Source organism: Canis lupus, chromosome 28 (genome assembly GCF_048164855.1).
Source record: "Canis lupus baileyi chromosome 28, mCanLup2.hap1, whole genome shotgun sequence".
Lineage (NCBI taxonomy): Eukaryota > Metazoa > Chordata > Mammalia > Carnivora > Canidae > Canis > Canis lupus.
This window is the reverse complement of record NC_132865.1, coordinates 34328407-34356274: the sequence shown is the minus strand read 5'-3', so window position 1 is coordinate 34356274 and position 27868 is coordinate 34328407. Positions and strand designations below refer to the sequence as shown.

Below are 27868 nucleotides of genomic sequence, written 5' to 3'. Positions count from 1 at the left end.
ACAGTGACTCACACAAAAAAACAAGCAAAAATGAATCATACATCAGAGGGTCTACTAAAACAAATTCCTATGAGAATGCTGGCATAAGAACAGCCCTGTACTGGAAACTGTTTCAATACTTTAAATTCCACAGTTCTGATTGTCATTTGTCTAACAGCTGTGAATTTTTACAACACTTACCTGCATCAATAATTCTTTCATATTTAAATTAAAAGTCAAACATACACTTCGATAATTAGGGGCAAACGCCATCGATAATCAAAGCACTGTTCATTCTCCCATATGCTAATCATAAAACACCGTTAGCAAACAATGCAGAAAATGTCAACATTTGCTTAAAACATGTTTTTCATATAAAAAGGTAGCTTGCAAAAGGAAACTTACCAACAGTTAATATTTTAATTCACAAGTACAAAACACAACAGAGCTTCAAATAACATAAACTGAGGACCAATACTGAAGTAAGGGCAACGGCATAGTTGGCACATTTTTTTTGGTCATGAATGTTATGTGGAAATCTTTACATCATTCAATTTCTGTAGGTCTGTAAAATCCCTTATTAATGGATAATAAAAAGGAGAAGTAGATCTTGCAACTATAAAAATCTAAGACTATTAAAAATAGACTGCAGCATTGGGGCAGGAGCTGTGTCAGTTTTATTCACTGCTGTTTCCCATAAAAATTTTTTGTTTTTTTGAATGAATGAAAATAATTAAAGCAGGGCAAGTACTTTCTAGCATCAAAATGAATGATAGGCTTGTTCAATCATCATAAAAGACATAGGATGGAATATACATATCTATGTTCAAGTAAAAAATATTATGGCATAGATACAAATTTGGTCCAACAAACTTGTTGTTATTGTTGTTATTATTATTATTATTATTATTATTATTATTATTATTATTATAACTTGTTATTATTATTATTGTTGTTGTTATTTTGAAACTTACCCACTATTTGTAAAGTCTTATATTAAAACAACAGCAACTTTAGTACAATCTAAAATATTTGTTTTGTTTCAGAAAACAAGCCTTCTCTGATCCATTGCTAAGGAATCTATATAAGTAGATAATATTGATCTAGTCCCTGCTCCTAATAAAAATTTTTTTAAAGATTTTATTAATTTATTCGAGAGAGAGACAGAGAGAGAGAGAGAGAGGCAGAGACACAGGCAGAGGGAGAAGCAGGCTCCATGCAGGGAGCCTGATGTGGGACATGATCCTGGGACTCCAGGATCACGCCCTGGGCCAAAGGCAGGCGCCCAACTGCTGAGCCACCCAGGGATCCCCTCCTAATAAAAATTTCTAAAGTGCAAACATGCCTAGAACCTGCACCCATGGCTGGCATGGAGCAGGAAGCATGGCTGGATGGTTAGATGGTGAGATGGGCTGCATCATGATGCCTCAAGAGGACAAAGAAGCAAGAGATAGTGCAGAGAACTGGGATTGTGCTGGACCCACCCACGTTGTAATAAGGTACCTGATTAACACATATCATACCCCCAATACTGAAAATCAGAGCTTATTTTCCTATAGTAGAAGACACAGCCTGTTTTGGATGACTGTACTTCATGTTTTCAACTTTTGAGCAATTTGTTAAAAGGTAGCTCTAGCACAACTCTTTTGAAACTTAGCATAAAATTTAGCCTTAATCATAGGTAGAAAGCCTCATGTTTAATACACAAATAATAAAAACCAACAGACAAGTGAAGGGACAAAGCAGACCTATTTGTTCTTAAGAACCGACAGGAAAAAAAATCAATGGATTCCAAAGTGGAACCAACAAATCCAACATCAGTTCTCTCTCTGTACAATTAGGATGTTCCCCTTTGGGCCACCTGGAACCTGGGTATGGCTGTTAATTACAATTTCTAGCCTTAAGAGAGAAGGAAGAGACAATCTGATGGAGTATTCAAATAAATTTTACCTTCCAAATATGAAATATTTTCATTGGTTATTTATTTTGTAGAACATAAATGTCATGGTAAGTTACATTTTTTTCTTTTCTTTTAAAAGCTCTTGTTTAATGATCCATAATTTAGAAGTCAGCATTTCATTTAAAAAACTACATGGGGGCAGCCCTGGTGGTGCAGTGGTTTGGCACCGCCTGCAGCCTGGGGTGTGATCCCGGAGACTCAGGATCGAGTCCCACATCAGGCTCCCTGCATGGAGCCTGCTTCTCCCTCTGCCTGTGTCTCTGCCTCTTTCTCTGTGTCTATGAGTAAATAAATAAAATCTTTAAAAAACAACTACATGGAGGATTCTTTCCCCTAAGGCCATACATTCTCATCAAAATAAAAAGCTAAAAAGAATACACATGGGTGGTACACTGGGTATTTCATTTTCTTCACATAGGGCACTTTTAGTCAGTATTTGCAAACAGGATGTGTGAAGGGATTTGTGCACAGGGAAGCGATGGTGCTTGGGAGAGAGCGAAGAATCAATTATATCTGAATACCAAGTAAGCTTGCTTAATCAAAACTTTAACCATTTTTAGAGGTTTTTTTGGCTTTGGTTTTCTTTCTTTCTTTCTCTTTCTTTCTTTCCTTTCTTTTTTTTTTTTTTTTTTTTTTGGTATGAAACATTTCCGAAATTTTGGTGCTCTGGCTAGGTGTAAAGTAGGCAACTCACAGATCAGCCCAATCTGAAAATTGCCTATTTCCCAAATTGTGAGGGGTTGTTTTTATGACCAATGATTCCTTACATTCCTGGGGCTACAACAAAAGTGCCTGCCATCAACTCTAAAAATATTCACACAGATGGACCTCAGACATCTGGAGAACATGCTTCCATTCATTTAGGTTGATACTACAAGGGCCTGATACTACTAAAATGACAAACACAGCATCATCTAGGTTTCATGTCTGAACTCTAAGCACTCCTACTGAATCTGCCTAGAAATGCCAATGGGAAGGCAGAAACAGTACATATTCAAACAAAAGTGATGAGGAGAGAAAGTTTTATGTAGTTACAAAAGCTCATGCAGAGAATTAGTTTTAAGTCATCTCAAAGTAAGATGCACTTGAACAAACAGGCTGGCATTATGGTATACAAGGAGATATAAACATTAAGTGTGTTTTTTCAAAATTTTGAGCCGCATTAATGGTATCATGAAAAAGAGCCCCCATCCAGGTAAGGTTCTCTATGCGTCATTACTCTGTCCTCCTTAAGTTATGCCTGTGTGACCATCCAGGACACAACGACTTCTGGAAACCACCCTTTCTATATATTCCTATAACGGAGTAAATAGGATCAGCTCTAGGCAAAATTGTCACATGAGGGGCGGCCGCTCCCTCCTCCACCTGCAGAGGACATCACACTGCCCGGGCTGACACAATCAGAAGAGATTTGATAATTACATTCCTCAACTGATTTTACTTGAGCCAGAATGAGCTTCACATCTTTACCTCTCAGGGTGTCTGTTACCACTAATATAGACTGTAAAGCTCTTCTTGAGATTACCTGTCTCTCCCCAGGGGATTCTAAATTCATCTGCAGGGAGACTATTATTTATCCTTATACCCCAAGCACCCAGTCAGGGTCCTGGCATGTAGCAGATGTTTGATAAATATTTATTGAACATAACTATGGTCCTGATAAGGGATTTCAGGAATCAGGACAAGCAGGTAAACATGTTTTGACGTTTCTGCCATTTCAAATCAGCATAAAGCAAGCTCAGAAGACAAACCCTGAAGGATAAAGCTGTTAGTTTGCTTTGGCAGAGTAGTAGATCTGAGAGAAGCATCACAACCACCTGGGGGTCCCTCCTGTTTCCATCAGGGGGTGCCAAAAGCTAGGAACACATGGGCAAGTACTACTCAGAGGCTGGAGGGTGACCCACACTCGGGATGCACTCAGCCAGCCTGGATTCTCAGGACATGTCTGCTTTCAAATACTCTGTTCCATAGCTCCTTAAGCACATGCAACCTGCATCAATTACCACCTATCATTTGGAAATTGCCAGTGAAGTTTCATAGGAAAGAAAAAGGAACAAAGTGACATTCAAATATTGAAAGATGATGTTCTTCATGTGAAATTCAAATGTGAGGATGATGTTGAAAATATTAGAGAAAATGTCTGAGGGATTACTGATATGAGAGGAATCAAGAGACAAAATCTACTTAAATGTCGTTGGCTACATAAAAGTAGTGAAAAACTTTTGTCTTTTTTCCAGCTGCTAAAATAGTTTCATCAAAAACAAGTTCAAAAACAACAGTGAGGTAGAAAAGGAAAAACATTCAGAATCTGTAACACTAAAAAACCATTAACATCTCTTCATATGTTTAAAAAACTGACCAAATATAAAAATGACTAGAAGTTTATGTTAACTAGATTTTAATGCTTAATCTTCATAGAATACTGTGATTAGGAATTTTAGCCAGATTAATTTCCGTACCTTTTGTTTAATTATAAAAGCTCTGCTGGTGTATTATACTGTGAGATCCTGCTTGACTCTTGGGCCATGACCTCCTGTCCCCAGGGCTGGGCCCTTCCCAGCCTGCCCTCAGTGGAGTTTATGACCTTTAGACTATCCTCTGGTACTTGGCACTGCCATCTTTGTTTTTATCATTCTTCCTTTCTTAGTGCTGAGGGTCCTGGCCTCTAAACCTCAATCCTGTGTGTGAGGTCCTGCTGACAGACTTACCTGGTATCACATCCATGGGTGCCTGGACTTCCAGTATTGCTACACCTTGGTTCTGTGCCACTGAGCTGCACCTACAGGCTGGGAAGTCTAGATGCCAGGGTGTGTCCCTGTGTCCCCTTTCCAACAAGGCTAGCAAACTGTACTTGTCCCACGGAGCTCCTTATTCTAGTATCTGCCCCATCCCAGCAAGCAGAGTGAGCGCCTTCCCCACCTACCCATAGACAGATTCCTCCCAGCAGACAGAAAGAAGACATAGTGGTAACATGGGATAGTCTATTACTCTGAGCAAGATTTGGAGAAAGAAGAGCTTAAGAGTTCATCTGCAGGCTATCTGGGGGAATGTGAACAAATAAGCTTTTATGGTAGGTAGGCATTTTGTGCACTGCTCATTGCCAGTCTTCTAATTCTTCCATTAGACTAAAACTCTTAATAAAGTCCTGCTGAACACAATACACATTGATAGACCTTAAAATAGTAAGTGGCATGCTTATTATGTGGCATGCTTTTCAAAGCTTTTAATATGATATCTTAAATTATTTGGAAACTGAAATAATGGATCACTTTGAAAGCCATGCCATATAATGATAAAAGCCACCTACCTGAGGCCCTGCTCCAAACTCTACAAGGCACCCTTATTAATAGACCATCACAGAATGAAGCATTCTGGGTGCCAAATAACGGCCAATGCAGCACCAAGGGGCAACCTAAAAAGAAAAGAAGAATTAGTTTGAAATTCCAAAAGTGTGACCCAATCTGGTTAATGGCACAGGAGTCAAATTGGTTTTTATTCATCATATTTTTTACTTTATTGGAAAACCTATCTCAATTCCCATTAGAAACAAATGTGAAACAATACAACATTTACAGTACACTGAGAAGTGAAAAGTAAATTAATCAATATCCCTAGGTTTATATATTTCCCTCCTGAATCACCAGTTATTTAGATTGTTCATATTTTTATTCAAATACTACTCCCAGTTTACTGTCACTCCTCAAAATTGCTGCTTATATCCTTCATTTATATTTGAAACACACGGACTATTTTCTCTATAATAATTTTCAGAAAAACCTTTTGAGGTGTATATCTTGTTCTAAACAATAGCGGATGGAGAAACCCTTCCTGATGAGTGTTTCCCTTTGGCCATGTGTTCACAGGCAAGGGTGTGTCTTTATGATGAAGCTATTACTTGTTTCAAAGAGAATTCACAGGTGGCACGTCCATCTTCAACAACACACAAAGAAACACCAACATGTATTCCAAAGTACTCAAGGTTTGGGATTACTCACAGCTTCATTCTGTTGGTACAGGTAAGGAAGACCTACCACTACAGGCATTAATCGAGAGACAAAAGGGATGCCGGGAGCTCTATGCAGAAGTCATCTGCTTCATTTTCCCAGACCAGAGAATCAATGTTCAATGATATATGGCTACTGCTCTATTAAGATAAGTAGCTGACACCAATGTGATGCATCTTACCAACACTTATTACATATGGCATCAATCTGAAGTTCCTGAGGATGCAAACATACAAGGTATCTGTTCTCTAGGAGCCTACAAGATAGTTGTGGCCACAAGACAGATAGATACCTTATGTCCAAGTGACTGCTAACTAAAATAAAAGTTGCCCTTGTAAGGCAGTACTAGGGGGACAAATCAACAGTAAAGAACACTATTATATGGTACAAACAAGTACCTGAGAAGGTCAGAAAAGGAAAAGAATACAATGGAGTTTTGGTGATTTTTATCTTGAAGAATGTACAATAAAGAAAGGGGGGGCATAGGGGTGTGGTGGGGGCACACCAGTTAGCCAGAAGAACTCACAGATGAGCACCACAGATTATTACAGATTCTAAGATGATGCTTTGGCTGGAGTGCGGTGTAGTGTATAGACATTGTAAAGATTCAAATGAGAAAAGTTCACTGAATCCCAAGTGGCCGGGACTTGTACCCTCATGTACTAATGACAAGAAGTGGGCCGATTACGATGCCCTGAGAACAAGCACTCAGGGCGGTGGGAGGGGTATGGGGGAGGGAAGAAGGTTAGGGCATGCTTGTGCAAATGAGATACAGAAGTTGGGTGCTGGAGTAGCATACAGCAGAGAGCTGAAAACTAGCAAAAATGAGCATACAGCAGAGAGCTGAAAACTAGCAAAAATGGGCATTTCCTAGAGGAAAGTGGATGGTCCTTAAGTGTCTGACCAGAGTGACAAGGGAGATACGAAGAAGGGAGACAGGGCTGTGTGGCTCACTTTTAAACAGAGAGACTCAAACCAAATTACTGGTTAACTCATGTTGGTGCCTAGTGACTGCCATTCTAATTTAAAGAGGGGATGGGGGATCCCTGGGTGGCGCAGCGGTTTGGCGCCTGCCTTTGGCCCGGGGCGTGATCCTGGAGACTCGGGATCGAATCCCACATCGGGCTCCCGGTGCATGGAGCCTGCTTCTCCCTCTGCCTGTGTCTCTCTGCCTCTCTCTCTCTCTCTGTGACTATCATAAATAAATAAAAATTAAAAAAAAATAAATAAAGAGGGGATGGGCAGGAATAGAGCTTCAAAGAGAAGGAAGAAAAAGATGGCAAGCCCCACAAAAAGACAAAGCTTCTATGAGTTTTAGAACCACCCTGCAATTCTTGCCTAGAGCTCACCACTTAGGCATGAAGACAGTACACTTCAATAAGAAAGATGGTGGGGCGAGGTGGGGTGGGAGGGCAAGAATGGGGAAGGAGGAGGTGGGAGAAATACCCCCATGTGAATTGCCAATTGAGCAGGAAGGAAGTGACTTCCAACAAAAGGGTGCTTTCTTCCAAAGAGCTGTGTACTGGAAGAGAAGAAAAAGACAGGCTGGCAGCTAAGGGGGATCTCAGGATGCCAGGTGGGGAAGACCTGGGACAGCTTCTGTGCTGAGTGAGGGTAAAGAGGCAGCGAAGAAAAATGGAGCATTCTGGGAGACAAGGCAAAATGGGAGCCTAAGTAAGGGGAGAAGTTTTCATCTTAGATGAAAGAGGGGCTTCTTTATGGACTTGGAAGAAATGTATATTCAACTTCGTAAATGTCTTGGTAAAAGAGGCAAGAGATGCAAGAAGTTTGCTTAACTTTGCCAGGGCCACGTAGAAGGGTCATGTGAGGAGAATGAAGGGGAGTGGGACACTCGGCTGGGGCCAGAGCAAAGGTTAAAAAGACACCATGGAGAACATGAGAGGGTGTCCAGGAGCATCCCTGATGCTTTTTAAAAAACAAACAGAATTTTCCATAAGAATTAAGTTTGTTAGTCATTGTTGGTGGGTGTATAAACCATTAAAACTTTCTGGACTACTCTGTGGAAACATGTAATCAAAGCCATTTAAATGGTCATATATGTTGACCGGATAAATTTCTAAATGTAAGCCAAAAAAAAAAAAAAAAAAAAAAAAAAAGAGTGAGAAACAAAGATTTTAAGTAAAAGCAGGTTCAAAGTATATTTTAAGAATAAAAATTGATAATGTCTAATAAAAGGGGTAAAGTATACATCTATATGACAGAATTACTATGTAGCCATAAAAACCATGCATTTAAAGAATATTAATTCACACAGGAAAACACTGATATAATGCTAAAATTTTAAAAAGCAAGAGAGGATATACTGAGTACAATTTTGTGAAGTACACACTTAGAACTACTCCTTCTACAATACCCTTATCTAGGTAAGTTATTTTTAAAGACTAGCAAGATGTAGGCTTTTTATTCCTCTGTATTTTACAAATGTCCAACTTTTATATTAAAAAAATAGTTTACCAAAAAAAATGGCTTTTCAAATAATGGTGCTGTAAAAGTTTTCTGTCTATCAACAACAAAAATAACTTGAATCCATACCACACAATATATATACATAACTCCAAATGGATCATAGACACAAATGTAAAATCTAAAACTATAAAAATTCTGGAAGCAAATAGACAAAAATCTTGTGACATTCAGTTACTCAAAAACTGCCTGTCTACAACACTGAAAGCAAAACCCATAAATTATAAACTGGATATCATCAAAATTTGAAAATGCTCTTCAAAGGACCATGTTTAAAGAATGAAAAGACAAGCCCCTGGAAGAAAATCTCTGCAAAGCACAGATTTGATAAAGAGCTTGTACCCAGAAAATATTAAGAACTTCCAAAACTCAACAATAAGAAAACAACCCAATTGAAAAATGGGAAAAATATGTGAATAGACACTTTACCAATGAAAGTACATGGATGGCAAATAGGCACACTAAAAGATGCTCAACATCATAGGTCATTACAGAAATGCAGTGAGATATCGCCATCTACCTCCTAGAATGACTACAATGAAGTACTGTATCAGTACTGGTGAGGATGTAAAGCAAATGGAACTCTTACCACTGGCAAGAAGGTAAAAATACTAACGTCACTTTTTAAAAGTCTGTCAGTTTCTTAAAATGTTAAACATGTGCCTATTGTATGACACAGCCATTTCACACCTTTGTGTTTACTGAAGAGATATGAACACACGAATCTATACAAAGACTTGTACATGAATATTCATGTCAGCTTTATTTGTAATAGTAAAAAAACCAGATACAACCCAAATGCCCATTAGGATGTGAATGGATAAACAAGCTGTAGTAGAGTCATAGGATGGATTACAAATCAGCAGTCAAAAGGAATGCGCATACACACAGTAACATGGAGGAACCTTAGAATCATGACGCTGAATGAAAAGAAGTCAGACAGAAAAAGAGTACATATAAAATGATTCTGTTTATATAGAATTCTAGGAAATGCAAACTAATCTATAATGACAGGAAGCAGCTCAGCGGTTATCTGGGGACTGGAGGGAGGGTGGGCTGGGAAGGACAACTCACCAAAGGACATGAGTAAACTTCTGGGAATGATGGTTATGTTCACTATGTCGGTTGTGGTGAAGGTTTTAAGGATGTGGATACAGGTCACAACTTGGCACATTATATACGTTAAATGTGTGCAGTTCATTTAGCATCAGTTGTATCTCAGTAAAGCTAGAGAAGAAAAGCCCAAGTTTTCACATTGAGAAAAAACAAAACTAATGAGGATGACAAACAGATACTCATAGGAATTTACCGAAGTGTGCCAAAAAAAAAAAAAAAAAAAAAAAAAAAAAGGATGAAACAAAACCCAAACCACTTTCTGTGAACTGATACACTAACATCCTTTATGAGGGCAATGACTCAAAATGACTACAATCTTTCCTTCCAATTCACAGGGGCAAAAAAGGAAAAGAGGAATACTGGCTTCAATGTAAGAGTCACATTCAGTCCTTGCTAGAAAGGCTCTGTCTAGGCAGTTTTGAGAGTCACATTCTCAGCTGTCACCCGTGGAGGAAGCCAGTGCAGTTCACCTGTTGCTTTACAGACTTGCACATCGTGCTGCATGATTTAAAGCCTCCAGGAATACATGCTAGCTGGAACGGAGACTTACAAATAATAAATAGTTCTGGGATAAGTTCCATTTATCAAATACCAAAGGAAGTACCCACTGAAGCAATTCAATGCAGCCTCTGTATAGACCTTTTAAATATGTTAATTAGCGGTAGCCTTAAAAAGAAAGGAGTGCTGAGCTAATTGGTAGGCCTGCCTTTGATTAAAAAAAAAAAAAAAAAAAAAAAAAAAAAAGAATAAATGAAGTAACACTCCAGCCAAGATAACAAAAGAATAAGTACTAGCCAAGCTTGGGCAGGTATTCAGGTAGAGGGAGTCAGAAACTGTAGAGGGGGTCTAGGTAACCTGAGGCAATTTGTTATTTTTGGAGCCAGAGTGAAAGACTGAGCAAAGAGACTGGTGGAGGAGCTTCACAGGAGTCACGTTACCAAGGGCTGAAAACTTTTAAGATTTATTTATTTATGATAGACCTAGAGAGAGAGAGAGAGAGAGAGAGAGGCAGAGACACAGGAGGAGGGAGAAGCAGGCTCCATGCCAGGATCCCGGGACTCCAGGATCGCGCCCTGGGCCAAAGGCAGGCACTAAACCGCTGAGCCACCCAGGGATCCCCCAAGGGCTGAAAATTTTTAAATGATACCGTTAATTTGCGAAGTATCCTAAATGTTGGTACCTGTACAACTTGCTCCCGCCACTCCTGTCCCCAGCCACATTTCTAAATAATTCAGAAAACAACCAATCTTGGTGTGCTTTTGTTGCTTTCTGAAACAGAATTAAGTGGGGATTTTCCTTTTCAGTTTTTATTCAGGATAACATTTTTTTCAAAGAAAGCTGACCTTCCTTAATTATAAATTCACTTAGGCCTTTGGGGTGTTTACTGACGGGTAATTAACAAAAGGGGGTTTAAATTTGTCACTGTGAGGCCTCAGGGTCTTCTTTCTTGAAGCCTCCACCAGGATCTGGTGCAGCCCCTTCTCCACTGCAGGACACACCCCCGCTTGCTCCCCTCACCCCACTCTGATAGGGACACATATTACAGAAAGGTTGCCTGCCCATAGAGTAGTACACTACTGTTGCTCGAGTACGGTTCTGGCAACTGTCTTTATGGAGCTCTTTTGCAACTCAGAGAGGGCATCGCCCCACAAACCTTACACGGAATCACAGAGTCTAGGGTGCTACAGGGAACAGTGCATGGAGACAATGGGCTTGTTGGGAATCACAACAGTGTCTGAATCCCGCCTGAGCCTTACCATAAGTGTAACTCTGGACAACTTAATCTCTGGTCAGCATTTTCCTCTGCAAGATGGGAATAAACATTCACCTTGTGGTGAAAAATTGAAGGGGATCATGCATGTCCAGTCCCTGCCATAGTTCTGAGGGTTCAAAATGCAAAGCTACTATACTCAGTGTGTTACTCAGAAATAAGTGCTACCCCAAAATGGCTTGATGTGCACTTAAAAATAAGGGATTTGGGTTTGTTTGTTTCCTCCCTGGCACAACCTCCTATAGAATCATAGCCAACAGAATCTTTGAAGGACAATGGCCATACTCCATGTAAAGGAGACTCCACACGTGTGATGCAGCAAGATGACTATTAAGAATGATGTTTGGTAAGTAGTTTATTTTGATCTTCTCATCTCTGCAACATAGGTGGTTATAGTCACATATAACCCCAAATCAGCTAAAACAAAACTGATCCATGTGGACCCAACAGTAATTCTGCATGTTGAGCTGAATGGTAATTTGGTAATATGTGATCATGACGATCCAGGGATGGACTGCCCCTTGCCTGTGGCTTAACTGTGGGAAAAGATTATATTGCACCTCCAAAAATATTTAATTACTAAAAATCAGAGAAAAAAGCTATATATTAGGGAAAAAATGTATTCTGTTGAAGTACATGAAAAGTAAACCAAAATTCTACACTAATAACAACAATGGAATGTCTCTTTCACACAGCATTTCAGATTAATCCCCTAACCTCATCCTCCTGAAATTGAAGCAAGGGTTGGCAACAGGAGTGTGAAAATGAATCCTGTCTTGCAGAGCCAGGCTGGTAGAGAGATTAAGTAGAGAGGAAAGGCACAGTGAGAAGACAGGGATCCAATACTGGGGGGGAAAAAATCAGTGTTTGACTACGACACACCACAAAGAAGGTTGCTCTAGAAGTTAGGATTTCTCACAGTTTTAAGGTAAGCAGTGTGTAATTTTTGAGATCTCCAAATGATTATACGTGTATGACTTTTGCATTCTTGCTTTCCTCTTGCAGAAGAAATGTTTCTCAACACTAGACACAATTTGAACTAAATAAATTTATACTAGGTCCACCTTGGCAAACAGTTACCTTTGGCCACAACACAGTTTATGTCAAATATATCTACAGGTACCTGCCACAATACTGGACTTGCTTTTGTTTTTTTGTTTTGAAGAATGCTACTGGCATTGATCTTGGTCATGAGGTAATGAATGATACAGAGACCTGAGTATGTATTTTTCCATGTACCTAACCTATGCAATATACATGTTTTGACCTTTCTGAGCCTCAGTATCTTGAGATGCAAAGAAAACACAATCAAGTGGGATACCCGGAAAGAAAGGGAGAAGATTATGGTTAACACAAAATTGATCTCAACAATACACTGATTGGTGGTCCTTTTGCATTTTATTTATTTATTTTTCCTTTTGCATTTTAAACTAAAACTCATTTGGTAATATAAAGCTACAGATAATTGTGTCGGGCAAAAGGGGGCAAAGTGACTCCAAGGGAAAAAAAAAAAAGCAAAGAAACTCTTGGGCCTGTCTTGAATATTGTCCACTGAGTTTCAGCGGAGGATAGAGAATAAGCTCTACCACAGCAGAGATCTTGCTTTTTACTGTCCCTTTCTGTATCCCTAATATCAACAACAGTGGATGCACAAGGAGGTACTCAAATAGGTGTTGAATGAATAGGAGGAGGAAGAGAAAAGAGGGAGGGCAGGAAGGTTTCTATCCTCTTGCCACACAGATCTGGGGAACAAAACAGTTGCCCAACCTACTTGATTACCTTTGTGAATGATTAGGAATTGACTGAATACTTTAAATTTGAAAATCCTCTTGGATTTCCCTTGAGGATCCAGCAATCAAACACCTCGTTCTCTTTCCTCTCTTGGCCCACCCTCAACAGATACCAGGACACTGCAGTCACTGTGCCATCTTGTGGTCATGTCTAGCAAGTTCGTCTTCCTCCATACACCATTACAGTCTCCCTATCTGCACAGAGGCTCTTGGGATGGGCTGTAAGAATAAAGTTTTGGAAAAATAGATCTCCATTATTTCATTCAACTATCATGGAAAATAAAAAGATGAATCAGTCACCAGTCCTACCACCAAGATGCGTGTAATCTAGAAGGGGCGCTATCTCAAAAGAATATTTGTAATTAATAGCAACACAAAATAGAAGGTAGAAAATGTCCTCAAATAAGCGTAGCTTAAGAATAAGGGGAATACCTAGAGATAAATGATTCATTCAAGCTTTGGAGATCAAAGTTAGGGAAGGAAGAGCCACGCGAATGGCAAGTGGAGAGAGATAAGACATGGACCTTTGGGGGGCAGCTGGGAGGTAGGGTGCAGCCCCTGTGGAGGAGCAGGGACAAAGGCAGGGCTTGCAGAGCCTGTGGACACTATGGCAGGTGCAGTTATTTCTTCCTTGACTGCAGCCGACAGTGGCTTTCAAGAAGGGAGTGGGAAATGAGGTTGTAGAAACGGCAGGCTGAGAGGGACCAGGAGGCTAAAGGAAGTGCTCACTGAGGAAAAAGGCACTTCGGTGGGCAAGTTCAGACTCACTTGTGCCTGTCTGTGGAAGCAATATTGCCTGGCGGTTATGGGGACCAAGCAGACCAGTTGTGACGCTGTGGTTAAAAAATGATTTACCTTTCTGCAGCTTGGGTTTTCTCGGCCAAAAAGTGAGACAATTAAGCCTTACAGGTTGCACAAGGGATAGATGGTATCTGATAATCACATGCAAAGCATATGCCACAGCCGTTGGCACTCAAGAGTTTTACTAAAGTTGAGGAACACCAATAATATGAAGACCTTGAATGGCAGCATCTTTAACAGATGAGGGAGAACCAGCAGAGGTTCTGAAGAGTGGGGGAAAAAGCAGGGGAAGGATGAGAGCAGACTATGGCCTGTGACAGAGACACAGGAGCCAGACGGCTCATGACACACAGGTGTTTAGGGGAAAGAGTGCGGAGAGGGGCAAAAGGAGGAACTCTACTACTTGCAGAATGGACAGATCAGACTGGCCAATGTAAGGCTAGAAGGACCGCCACTGAATGGGGCGGGGGTGGAGGGGACCAGGTAGCTGTGCTGTCATAATAGCAAAAGAAAGAAGTTAGTTCATGGAGACGGTGGTCACGATAGGAACTAAATTCTACTCCCTTTTGATTTGGAGACATGTAGGCTTTTGGTAATCCTGGAAAGAACTGTGTCAGGGGATGGAGGAACCAGCATGGGACGCCAAGGTTGAGGAAAGAGTGCCATGTGAGAAATCTGAGGCTCTAAGCTCTTTGGAGAAATGGAATCAGCTGAAGGGGAAGGTAGAGAAAAGACAGAGCTTTCTGTACCTGTGTTTTTAAGATGGCAGAGGTTTGGCATGTTTACGTGCTGACAGGATCAGGTTGAGAAAGGAAAATGGATTAGTGAGGATGCAACCCAGAGCACAAAAGTAGGTTCAGGAAGATGGGCCATGTGCAGATGCTGACCAAAGACCAGACAACACACAGGCGGAGGGCAGAGAAGACAGAAATGAACATTGCCTCAGAGGGGAGGGAACATCTGAGCATAATTTTCAAGGATGAACAGGCATTGGCCAAGTGGGCAAAAGGAGGTAGGAACATTCCAGCAGAGGAAATGGCGTGAACGAGGGCAGGCAAACGAAACCCAGACTGATGAGCCTGAGGAACTTCAAGTTGGTGCTGTGGGGGCATAACCCAGGACCAAATCACACCGGGCCTTGGACTCTAGCTGTCCTTTCATGACCACTTTATGTATGCTGCTTCTAAAGCACCTGGTGATGGGACTGTCCCAGTCACCTGAAAGCCCAAGAAAAGGAAAAACAAGGGGAGAGGATTCTTCCAGGGTTGGGAATACTAAGGTGGGAGAGGGCAGTTGATGCAGTGGAATATTCTCGAGCACTAGCAAGAGCATGACGGGGTGGCAGAAAGCACACAAAACCCATTAGGAGAAAAGGAGAGGCTGAGGGCATCAAGAGTGCGAGGAGACCACCTCCAGCAGAGCAGGGCAGTTAAGTGGAATGGAAGGACACAAGTTGTGGTTAGCAAGGCCCACTGGGGTTCAGAGGCACAGAGGTGAGCAGACTGAGGTGACGACGACACTCTGGAAAGTGTAATGTAAGCACGAGGTGGTTTTAGTTTATGTGATATTGTCAGAGAATCTTATGACATTTGAACCTTCCAAATATTTAGTTTTCTCAACCAACATCTGCCCCTCAAGTTGCTACCTAGAGGTACCAAAAAGGGTGCCGATTTGAATCTTTTTACTTTTTTTTATTTTTTTGAATCTTTTTTTTTTTTTAAAGAACTAGGTAATGTGAATAATTACTTCTTTAGTTTATTTGCTTTGAAAATTCCAATTATTTCAGAATTTGGCAGGTGAGTTTTTTCTTCCTCACCACAGCATGAACTTGTAGTATGATTACACAGTGATGTTTCATTTGTCTTGTAATGTCTGAAACAAGGAGAAAAAACAGAAAGGAGGAACAAGGGTCTGAACAGCCAAAGCAGATGTTACAAGTGCATACATTTCATGCATTTTTATGATGGGAGCAGAGCCATGTTTCCTCCCTCACCAGTGCCAATCTCTCAGGCAAAATGATGCTGAGAGTTTTCACACAGGGAAGATGAGTATGAGTAGCCTCAGGCGTCAAAGGCAAATGTAATGATGGCAGTAGGAGGTGACAGCTTAGGATGGGAAACATACGAAAGGGAAATATGTACAAGAGAAATAAAGCATAGCCAGTAGCATGGTTTCTTTAAGTGGTCATGGCCCACTTGGGGGAGGGTTAAGGAAATGGGCACTCCCACCTGCTACTGTGACTCAAGTCCTCCTGGGGGTCAAACTGGCCATGCAATTGCCAAGCTAGAGAAAGCATTTATCATTTTCACCACCCATTTCACACATAAGAATTTATCTGGAACAAAAAACCCGAGATGCACTAAAGCTTTATGTACAAGGCCATTCATCACTGCTTATGTAATGACCAGAAATAAGCTACAAGGCCAGTAAAGGGATAAGGCTAAATAAATAAATCGTGGTGCTCATTCACCAGTAGTCTAGCTTTTGAGGAATATGAAGAAGTACCATAAAAGTACATGGCAAATAACATTTACACAGTGTTAGGCTTTCAAAAAGTAGGATACAAAACAAAGGAGATTTCAATTTAGTTTACAAAGGTATTGCCTAAGTCGTTAATTTAATTTAAATCCAATTAACATATAGTGTATTATTAGTTTCAGAAGTACAATTCAGTGATTCATCAGTTGCATATAACACCCAGTGCTCATTACACCAAGTGCCTTCCTTAATGCCCATCACCCAGTTACCCCACCGGTCACACCACCCTGCGCTCCACCAATGCTCAGTTTGTTTCCTAGAGTTAAGAGTCTCTTATGGTTTGTCTCCCTCTCTGTGTCTTATTTTATTTTTCCCTCCCTTTCCCTGTGATCTCTTGTTTCTTAAATTTCACATAAGTGAAATCATATGATGATTGACTGACTTATTTCGCTTAGCATAATATCCTCTAGTTCCATCCATGTCATTGTAAATGGTAAAATTTCATTTTTTGATGGCTGAGTAATATTCTATTGGGTATTACCTAGGTAGTTTAGAGGAGGAAAAAAAGCCTGTTTGTATTTAACATAGTTTTGATGATGTGAACTTAAATATTACACCAGAAATATTTCACATATCTATATTTACTATATTCATATCGATGTCATTCTTCTAGCTTACAGCACTTAACTCATTATTCACTTCTTCCACAAATTCAACCTTTCCAACATTTTTTTCTAGGAGACTCTAACATGTTTGGAGGTAAGAGCAGAACCTGAATCTTCCATCAAATGAGGGGCCACAGAAACATGTCAAACAATCCTACAGGGATGCAATTAGCAAGAAACAGACTTGTGGGAAACTCTACAGAACCAAACTAAACCAAACCAAAAAGATTCCACTTCTTAAATAAATTTTAAGGAGGAACAAAAAGAAAGGTAACCAGTAGGTCAGAAAAAATGAAATGCCCTTAGTATGTTATACTAAGGAAAAACCCCCATCTGTGTGCACGTACAATAACTTTTAGTATTTTAATTGGGGTAAAAGGAGTAAGGTGTGACCTTTCTGGAGCTGTGTGACCTGAAGGGTATAGACTGGAGTTTCGGGTGCCCTCAGTGGTCAAGTGATAACATCTTCCTCTGGGAAAACCCAGTGTGGGCATCAGAACACATTACTCCCCAGGACTGAGGGGCATAGTGAATACTTCCCAACTCTGAGTCTCTGGTGTGGTTGTGCAAACACCAATAGCGTGGGTGAGCTGTGTGTCTCTTGTGACTTCTCAGGCACCATGGGCATCTCCCTTACCATGTCTCCTCTCACTGCCCTGTGTACCATCATCCCCTGGGTATGGACCTCCCTCCCTCCTGCATGTCTGCCTCTTTGCCCTCCTGGTATGTGTACATGTGGCTTCCCCTAGGCGTGTGTGTGCGCGTGTGTGTGAGCACACATGCATTGTGAGCACACGTGTGCCCACTCTCTTCTGGATTTTTCTATTGTTCTGCTTTCCCAGTTGGGGGTATACTATTACTCCCTCTCCCTCTAGTTATGTATATTTGTGTGTCTCTAGGTAGGTGTGTGTCCTTCTCTTCCCTCTAGGAGTCTGTCTCTCTCTCCTACTAAAGGTATGAGGATATGGTGTCCCTCCTACTCTCCGGATGCCTGTTGTGTGTCTAGCTCCTTCTGGGTATAAGGGTGCCTTCCCCTCCGCATCCCAGTATGAGTGTGTCTCTCACAACCTGCTGGGTAAGTGCATGTGCAAGTATCTCCCTTCACATCCTGGCCTGAGTTCTTGTTCTCTCCCACCTTCTGGAGGTATGTGTGTCTTTCCTGTCCCCCCATAGCGAGCGTCTCCACCTCATCCTGGTATGACTATGTCTACCATCCCCCAACCTTTCTAGGTATGTATATCTCCCCCTCCCTGGAATCTGTCTCTTTCTCCCTCATCCTTCCACCTTATAGTTGTGTGCCACTCCCTGCCCTTCACCCAGTTATCGGTGTCCCCAAGGCAGAGGAGAGACAAACATAGAATTTCTGTACTTCTCCCCTCTCTGGCTAGGAGCTGAGTGTGCTGCTTTCTCTCCCTCCCCTGAAGAGTAAACCTTAACTCACATATACATACATAGAAAGATAAAGTATCCCTGGGTGTACAGGTCTCCCATCCCCACTGTGTTTAGTTTGTGTCTGTGTGTCCTCTCCCCCCATACACATGTCTGTCTTTGGGGTGTGTGTGTACTTGTCTCCACAGCCCCACCACAAGGCTTGCTGAGGGTGAGGAAGGGGCTTCTATATGTCTTGGAAGGAGGGCTTAGGCTGCGAAGGGAAGGGTCTAAGGGGGGGTAGAGAGGGGGGCAGCAGAGATGCAACAAGCCACCTCGCTACCTCCCAAACTTGCTGTCCTGCACTTCACAGTTGAGAGGCTGGCTGCCACTCCTGAGGGCAACACTCAGGCCTCTTCTTGCTGCCCTTCCCCTCCTTGATGCTGTCCTAGGACACTCCTGTAACAAAGCGCCTAGCCACTGCTCTCAGCTTCCTCCAGCTTCCCTCCACTATGGCCCTCCAGTCTGGCCCCAAGGGCACAGCATACCTTCCCAGATATTTACTGGAGTATTTGCCAGGCGGTTCCAGAGAGAGAAAGGAGGAGGAGGTTGGGGTTCAGTCTAGTGAGGACATGCACAGGATGGGAACAGTGTCTGAGAACAAGGAATGGAATAGGCTGTGCAAGCACAGAAGTGTCACCCCAACCAAGAGCTAGGCAGGCTGGGAACCTTGCTCTGGGACATACCCAGCAACCAAGTTCCAGAGGAGGAACAGAGGGAGGAGGCGAGGAAGGTGTGAACTGGAAGTCACTAGTTCCAGAGAGCTGCACTCTCAAAGATGCCAGGGAGGGGATGACTTCACTGCATCCCGGGCCCTCTGGTTACATGGAAAATAGTCATGAATGAGAATGAGGCCCGAGGTGTTAACCAGCTGGCAAACGGCAACCCATGCAGTACTCAGAGGAATTCTAAGCACTGTGTGGGCCAGCTGTCCCCAAAGAGGGCACAAGACAGTCCTGCAGAGTGGCTCTCTGACCTCACCCCCTACCTCTCTGCCTCTGCCTGGCTGGGCTCCTCTGTCAGGGTCCTCTCTGGAAGTGCCCCTCCCAGGTTGTTCCTGGTTTGCTCCCTTTTATTATTTGGGCCTCTACACAAAGGTTCCTTTAACAACATGTCTTCTCTGAGCACTGTCTCTAAAGGTCCCTTCTCCCCCAGTCCCCCAACTCTTCATCCTCGTATTATTTCCTTCATACCACCTGCCACGAGCTGAGAGAACTGTGTCTACTATCTGTCTCTTTTGTCCCATCTGGCTTAGCATCTGGCATAGTACCCGGCCCAAGGGAGGCCCTCTGTAAAGTCCTCTGACCAGGAGATGTGAAGAAAGGTGTCCTGGACACAGGTCTGGAGATATTTGTGGAAACAGAAACACAGTCATGGAGGCCCAGGAAGGGGGGCAGAGACTGAGGCTTTCTTAGTACAAAGCTGCCAGGCAAAGGTACGGTGCGAGTGGAAACCGGTGCTCAGGAATGGTGTAGTGTATGCTGAGAGGAGAAGCGCACCTAGGAAATGCCGAAATGTTAGGAGAATGGGCCTCGGGGGATCCCTGGGTGGCTCAGCTGTTTAGCGCCTGCCTTCCACTCAGGGCGTGATCCTGGAGTCCCGGGATCGAGTCCCGCATCAGGCTCCCTGCATGGAGCCTGCTTCTCCCTCTGCCTGTGTCTCTGCCTCTCTCTGTGCCTCTCATGAATAAATAAATAAAATCTAAAAAAAAAAAAAAAAAAAAAAAAAGAATGGGCCTCATCAGAGGAAAGTACACTGGACATGTTAGAGCAGGAGCAGCAAGGCCAGAAGAGCAGGAGAGGAGGGAGTTTTCAGAAACCTGTCAAGTCCTGCAGAAAAGCCAGTGGGAACAAAATGGAAAGATGCTACAACTGATGGGATATGGATGTTCTCTTCAGACTCAAAATACTGGGGCAGGATCGTGTAAACAGAAAGAGATGAAGGAAACAGAGACTGGATGGAGACCTCTCAGTGAGTTTGGCACTTACGGAAAGCAAGATAAGACACATGGTGGGGGGATGAAGGCAAAGATCTACAATATTTTGCCTCTGACAGGGGGAGACTGGAGCATACTTTGCAGGTGGTCGCAGGTGGACAGGAAGAGATGGGAAATACCAGAATGGGAGTAATCCAGTTGGCTCTAGCCAACTCATACATGCCTCACAAGGCCATTATGCCCAGCCTCCCTAGGCAGACTCCCCAGGCTCCTCTGAAGCTTAGTCCTACCCACAGAATTGTTGCCCACTATTCTGGAAGAGCAAGAGGCAAAGGGGAGACTGTGCTGATGGTCCCAGTCTTCTCCGTGGCCGGGTCACTGGGTGCGAGGATGGGGGAACAAGGTCTGAGGGCTAAGAATCAGTGAGGAAGAGACTGAACAAAGGAATGAGGAACAGATACACAGCCAAAAGACTGGCTCTGTATCACTAAGGACCCAACTGTGAACCTTGGGAGGTCTCATTTGCAACAGCATAAACACCCTTCGGTGTGGCATTCAAGCTCTGCGACATGCTGGTCCCAGTCTCCCTTTCCAGCGTCATCTACCATCTTTCTGTTCACCCCTGACACGGGAGACTCTAGTCACAGGTGAGGGCACAGGGTGTGCCACATGTCCAGAAAGGTCACCCCTCCCTTATTCTTAGTTCTCCCCTTCCGCTCGCTGCCCTAGGACCACCTCCTCTGTGGAGAGAATAACCTGGTATCAAACTCCTTCTTCCTCTGTATGTCCACCCCGTTTTATGGCTCTGCAATGGAAGTACTAGACCTACGTCTGAAGTTCCAACTGAATGTAGGAGAGGTGGCCAGGGGCCTGGAGGAAGGGTAGGGCCGTTAATAAACTACTGAAATCTGAACTGCTAGTTTAGAGATGTTGAGAGTTTGAGATGCCAGCTTTCCATTTGGGCAAAAGAGTCCCTTGAGAATGTACATCTAGAACTTGCCAGTGAGGGAGGGACTAGCAGTGATAAGCTGCTGAGTCACGTGCACAGCAGTGGACCACTGCTTCAGTGTTACCGGATGACAGTAACATTTCTGTAATTTTCGTCACATAACCAAGAACTCCACTTACTCTGGATTCTGAGTTGACTTTACTTTCCTAACTCATCCTCCCCTGCTCAAAAAGCTACAGTGCCTTCCACAGTGTAGAGTGGGAACTCCTTGGGATGGCAATCAAGGCTGCTCCCAGTCAGGCCTCTGCATACCTTGCTAGTCTCACCTTATACTGCCCCCAACAAACCATCCTACCCAGTCAGACTGGTATTCCCGGTGGCCCAGGACAACAAGCACATTTCTGCCTCCTCACTTCTGGGGAAACCATTCACCTGAAGGCCCTCCCTGCTTTCTGCCCATTCTTAACTCACACTTGTTCAAAGCCCACCTCAAGTTCCACCTCTTCCTCCTGGAATACCTATAATTTTTACTGTCTGGACCATTTGTTTCCCATTTTAAGATATACTGCTTTGTGTTCTCTTTCATAATTAACCTATCACCCACAAAGCATAAAAGAAAGGCAAGAAAAAGGTAGAAGGCAAATATAAGTACCCTAATAGGGTGAGGAAATACTTCTGGCTCCCATTTGGAGAATAAAGAAACATCAAAAAGAAGATGGTTTGAGATGGGACTTACTGGGCAGGTAAGATGTGGAGAGGTATGTGAGAAAAGCTTTGCAGGGACCAGCCAAAGTAAAAAACATGGACACAGTCAAATGCGGGGTGTGTCTCTAGATTCCCTAAATCTGTGGAGGTAAGTGCATGAATTACTAAAATAGGGATCTGGAGCTTAACTTGGAATTTTGGAGAACTTGGAATGATACCATATACTGCATTAAATTCTTTCAATTCTCCAGAGTGGTAAGATCATCAGTGACATTTCTATCTCAAAAGCCCAATATCTGAAATCAACAAAACACTATTTTTTTTTTAAATTAATTTATTTATTTATGATAGGCGCACAGTGAGAGAGAGAGAGGCAGAGACACAGGCAGAGGGAGAAACAGGCTCCATGCACCGGGAGCCCGACGTGGGATTCGATCCCGGGTCTCCAGGATCGCGCCCTGGGCCAAAGGCAGGCGCCAAACCGCTGCGCCACCCAGGGATCCCCCAAAACACTATTTTTAATTGTCACAATAAAGAATGACATTGTTTACTTAGCTAAAACCACTCAAAAATTCAAAAAGAGACACTCATTATTCTGAAGCTGGAGTGCTTTGCCATAAATGCGTTTTAAAGCAAAAACTGATAAAACTACCCCTAGTGAGATCATTAAATCCTATAAAACAAAGTTTGGATTTATATTTTAAAAAATCTCCTTTAACTTAGCAAATTTATAATTTCCCTCCAATTCCTAATACATGGCTTAATAAATAAATAGACATACAGTACTTTCTAACTTGAGTTAGTATCAACGTTATGACTGAAAGTTTTCTTTTTACAAATTGTTTTTAAATAAATACATAAATTCCAACCTGGATAAAATTTAGGTTTACACTAGCAAACTGATGTATCAATAACTAGCTTACATGGTCTGTCCATTCTAAAGACTTACTTACACAAAATCACAGAATTTCAGTTTCTGAAATCACGAGTGCTCCTTGCATACACGTAATACCTGCACTTCCTATCTCACAACACTGTGGTTAAGAATGAAATGAGAGACTGTAGGTAAGAGCACAAAGACTGTTATCCAGCCAAAGTCCTTTATAACGGACGCATGGCATTAATACTCAAAATATTTTGGGTGATATAATTTAAAAGTCATGTTGGCTAATGATTCAGGGAATAATTTAACCAATCAAGTTAAGTTTCTTTTTCTTTTAAACAGAAACAGTCTCTTTTTTGTGCTCATTTTGGTTTTGCTTTTAGTAGGAAGAACTTTTAACTAAAACTTGGCTAAAACAAAAAAAAAATCTTAGAATAGCTCTCATTTTTTAAAGGATCAAAACCTCTGCTTTCTTATTTGATCAGTTCCAAGCTATCTTAAAAATACTAGTACAATCTCACCTTATTTTAGTGAAGTAAGTGATGGACCAGATAAAGGTGTTTACCTTTAAAAATTCCCAAATTTCCTTTTTTGGCAGCTGAATACTATCCTTCTGAACTGTGTCATTTCAAACATCGAGCTTAGTACAGCCTTAGACACAGAAGCAGAGGATACTAAAACGTCTTTAAAATTTATAGTAATATGGATGCTTATTTTTCAGAAGTGGTTCAGGACATGATCGCTTGATACAAAGCACAGGAAAAGTAGTACGTACGGCACAGAGGCAGTGCCATACACAGGGTGGCAGCACTGAGAGCTACGGGTGGCCGGCAGACTGCCTGAATGGCCAATGCAGCCTCACAAGTGTGTCTGGAATCTGATTATGAAAACACTTCGTAGATACACGGGTATTTTGGTTTTAATTAAGAAATTCCTTTTAATTCTGGCAGAGGTATCCTGAATTTTAGAAAAGCTCTTCTGAGTCAGCCCCTGAATGTGATCGATTGCAGTTTTCTCAAAACAAACTTTCTCTTCCTCTTCTGCACAGATAAAAGGTAAACTGAGTAGGATTAAATTTAAGCACCATATCATACTCAGTGTTTAAGTAGAGCCATTATATCTCAAGTGTGTGTGTGTATATGTATGTGTGCACAAACACACACACTTTTGTTATTGTTGTTTGGGGGGTGGCTTTTCCCCCCAAAATTTATTTAAGCTAAAAACAAAAACAGTTCACCTACTTCTCCCTCCCTCACCTCACTCCCTGCCTCTGGTAACTACCAATCTGTTCTTCATATATGGGTCCTTGGCTTTGTTCTTGTTTTTAATTTCCCACATGTAAGAGAGATCATAGGGTATTTGTCTTTCTCTTACTTCAGTTAGCATAATAACTTCAAAGTCCATCCAAATGGTCACAAGTGGTGAGATTCATTCTTTTTTATGATTCAGTAATATTCCATTATATACAACATACATTATATTAATTTGATTTTATAATAATATATAATTATATATTACATATTCTACACAAATACTACATTTTATCCATGTATCTATCCATAGGCACTTTGTTCCCATATCCTGGTTATTATAAATAATGCTACAATGAATACAGACAGGGGTGCACATATCCTTTCAAGTTACTGTGTTTTCATTTTCTTTGGATAAATATCCAGAGGTGGAATTGCAGGATCATAGGATAGTTCTATTTTTAATTTTTTAAGGAACCTCCACACTATTTTCCACAGTGTCTGTACCAATTTACATTTGCACCGACAGTGCACAGGGTTCTCTTTTCTCCACAACGTTGCCAAAACTTGTTATTTCTAGCCTTTGAAATAGCCACCCTAACAGGTGTGAGGTGATTAGCTCATGGTAATTTTGATTTGCATTTCTCTGATGACGATTGATGCTGAGCATCTTTCCATGTGTCTGCTGGCCATCAGGGTATCTTCTCCGCAAAAATGTCTATTCAGATCCTCTCATCATTTTTTTAACTTGAATTGTCTGTTTTTTTTTGTTTGTTTGTTTTTTACAAATGAGTTGTATGTGTTTATATATTTTGGACAATAGTACTTTATCAGATAAATGATTGCAAATATTTCCTTCAATTCAGTAGGTTGTTTTTTCATTTTGTTGATGTAAACAAGCTTTTTAGTTTGATGTAGTACCACTTGTTTATTTTTATCCTGTTGCTTTTATTTTTTTTTAATTTATTTTTTATTGGTGTTCAATTTACTAACATACAGAATAACCCCCAGTGCCCGTCACCCATTCACTCCCACCCCCGCCCTCCTCCCCTTCTACCACCCCTAGTTCGTTTCCCAGAGTTAGCAGTCTTTACGTTCTGTCTCCCTTTCTGATATTTCCCACACATTTCTTCTCCCTTCCCTTATATTCCCTTTCACTATTATTTATATTCCCCAAATGAATGAGAACATATAATGTTTGTCCTTCTCCGACTGACTTACTTCACTCAGCATAATACCCTCCAGTTCCATCCACGTTGAAGCAAATGGTGGGTATTTGTCATTTCTAATAGTTGAGTAATATTCCATTGTATACATAAACCACATCTTCTTTATCCATTCATCTTTCGTTGGACACCGAGGCTCCTTCCACAGTTTGGCTATCGTGGCCATTGCTGCTATTAATATTATATTTTAAAAATCATCACCAAAGACCTACGTCAAGGAGCTTACTGCCTATGATTTCTTCTAATGTTATGGTTTCAGATCTTACGTTCAAGACTTTAACTGATTTTTACTTAATCTTTGTATGTGGTAAAAGGTAGTGGTCCAGTTTCATTCTTTTGCATGTGGCTGCCCAATTTTTCCAGTACCATTTATTGAAGAGTGTCCTTTCCTCATTGTATATTCTTGGCTCCTCTCTCTGTCATAAATTAATTGGCTATATATGTGGGTTTATTTCTGGGGTCTCTATTCTTTTCCATTGATCTATGTGTATGTGTTTATGCCAACATCATACTGTTTTGACTACTATAGCTTTGTAATATAGCTTGAAATCAGGGAATGTGATGTCTCTAGTTTTGTTCTTCTCAAGATTGTTTCAGCTATCTGCTGTCTTTTGTGGTTCCACACAAATTTTAGGTTTGTTCCATTTCTGTGAGAAATACCATTGGAATTTTGATAGAGAGTGTACTGCATATAGATTACTTTGGGTAATATGCACATTTGAATGATATTAACTTTTCTAATCCATGAGCATGGAATATCTTTCCATTTATTTGTATCTTCTTTAATTTATTTCATATTTTCTAGTTTTCTTTTTTTTTTTTTTTTTCATATTTTCTAGTTTTCAAAATAAAGGTCTTTCACCTCCTTGGTTAAATTTATTCCTAGGTATTCTTTTTAATGCAATTGTAAATGGTAATGTTTTTTCTTTTTGATAGGTCATTATTAACGTATAGAAATGCAACAGATTTCTATATATTGATTTTATAACCTGAACCTTCACTGAATTTCATTATTAAATTTAACAGCTTTTTGATGCAATCTTTTGGGTTTCCACATACATACGTACACACACACACACACACACACACACACACACATCACATCAGCTGCAAATAGTGGACGGTTTTACTTCTTCCTTTCACATTTAGATGTCTTTTATTTCTTCTTCTTGCCTAATCTGTCTGGCTAAAACTTTCAATACTATGCTGCATAAAAGTGGCAAGAACAGGCATCCTTATCTTATTCCTGATCTTAGAGGAAAAGTTTTCAGCTTTTCACCATTGAGTATGATATTAGCTGTGGGCTTGTCCTACATGGCTTTTATTATGTTGAAGCGTGTTACCTCTATATCCACTCTGCTGAGAGTTTTTATCATAAATGGATGTTGAATTTTTTCATATGCTTTTTCTGCATCTACTGAGATGACTGTATGACTTTTATCCTTCATTTTGTTAATATGATTATTGACTGATTTGTGGCTATTGAGCTATTCTTACCTCCCTGGAATAAATCCCACTTGATCATGGTATATGTCATTCTTTTAATGTATTATTGAAGTCAGTTTGCTAATATTTTGTTGGACATTTTTATATTATGTTCATCAAGGATATTAGCCTGTAATTTTCTTTTCTTATGGCATCCTATTTGGTTTTGGTATCAGGGTAATGCTGGCTTCATAAAGTGAGTTTGAAAGAATTTCCCCCTCTTCTATTTTTTGGAAGAGTTTGAGAAAGAGTAGTATTAATTCTTCCTTGACTGGTAGAATTCACCAGTGAAGCCATCTGGTCCTGGACTTTTGTTTGCTGGAAAATTTTTGATTAGTGACTCAATCCCCTTACGAGTAATTGGTCTGTTAGTAATGGATCTGTTCAGATTTTCTATTTCATCATGAATCAGTTTTGAGGTCTGTAAGTTTCAGGAATTTATCTGTTTTATTCTCAAGTTATCCAATTTGTTGGTGTATAACAACTGTTCATGGTAGTCTCTCATGATCTTTTGTATTCCTGTGGTATCAGTTTTAACATCTCCTTTTTTCACTTCTGATTTTATCTGAGTCCTCTCTCTTTTTTTCTTGGTGAGTCTAGCTAATGGCTTGTCAATTTTATCTTTTCAAAGAATCAGCTCTTAGTTTCATTGATCTTTCCTGTTGTCTTTTTAGTCTAGTTAGTCTCTATTTCATTTATTTCTGCTTTAATATATGTTATTTCCTCCCTTCTACTAACTCTGGGCTTCGTTTGTTCTTTTTCTAGTTCCTTGAGGTATAAATTTAGGCTGTTCATTTGAACAAGAAGATATAGCATTTGTAAATATTTATGCACCCAAAATAGGAGCACCTAAATATGTAAAACAAATATTAACAGACATAAAGGAAGAAATAAACAGCAATACAACAGTGGGGGATTTTAATACCTCACTAACATCAACGGATAGATAATCCAGACA

At 40.9% G+C, this 27868-nt stretch overlaps 1 protein-coding gene across 4 annotated transcripts in view; it reads right to left on the bottom strand.

The window, feature by feature from the left end:
• PLAG1 (PLAG1 zinc finger) overlaps positions 1-27868 on the bottom strand; it is a 49512-nt gene that overhangs the window by 12483 nt on the left and 9161 nt on the right. For 2 of the 4 annotated variants that reach the window (XM_072804589.1, XM_072804587.1), the window contains exon 2: positions 5247-5351. The exons of the other annotated variants lie outside the window; for them this stretch is intronic. The gene's annotated coding sequence lies outside the window, so the exon portion shown is untranslated. The remainder of the gene's footprint in view (positions 1-5246; positions 5352-27868) is intronic. 4 annotated transcript variants of the gene reach the window in all.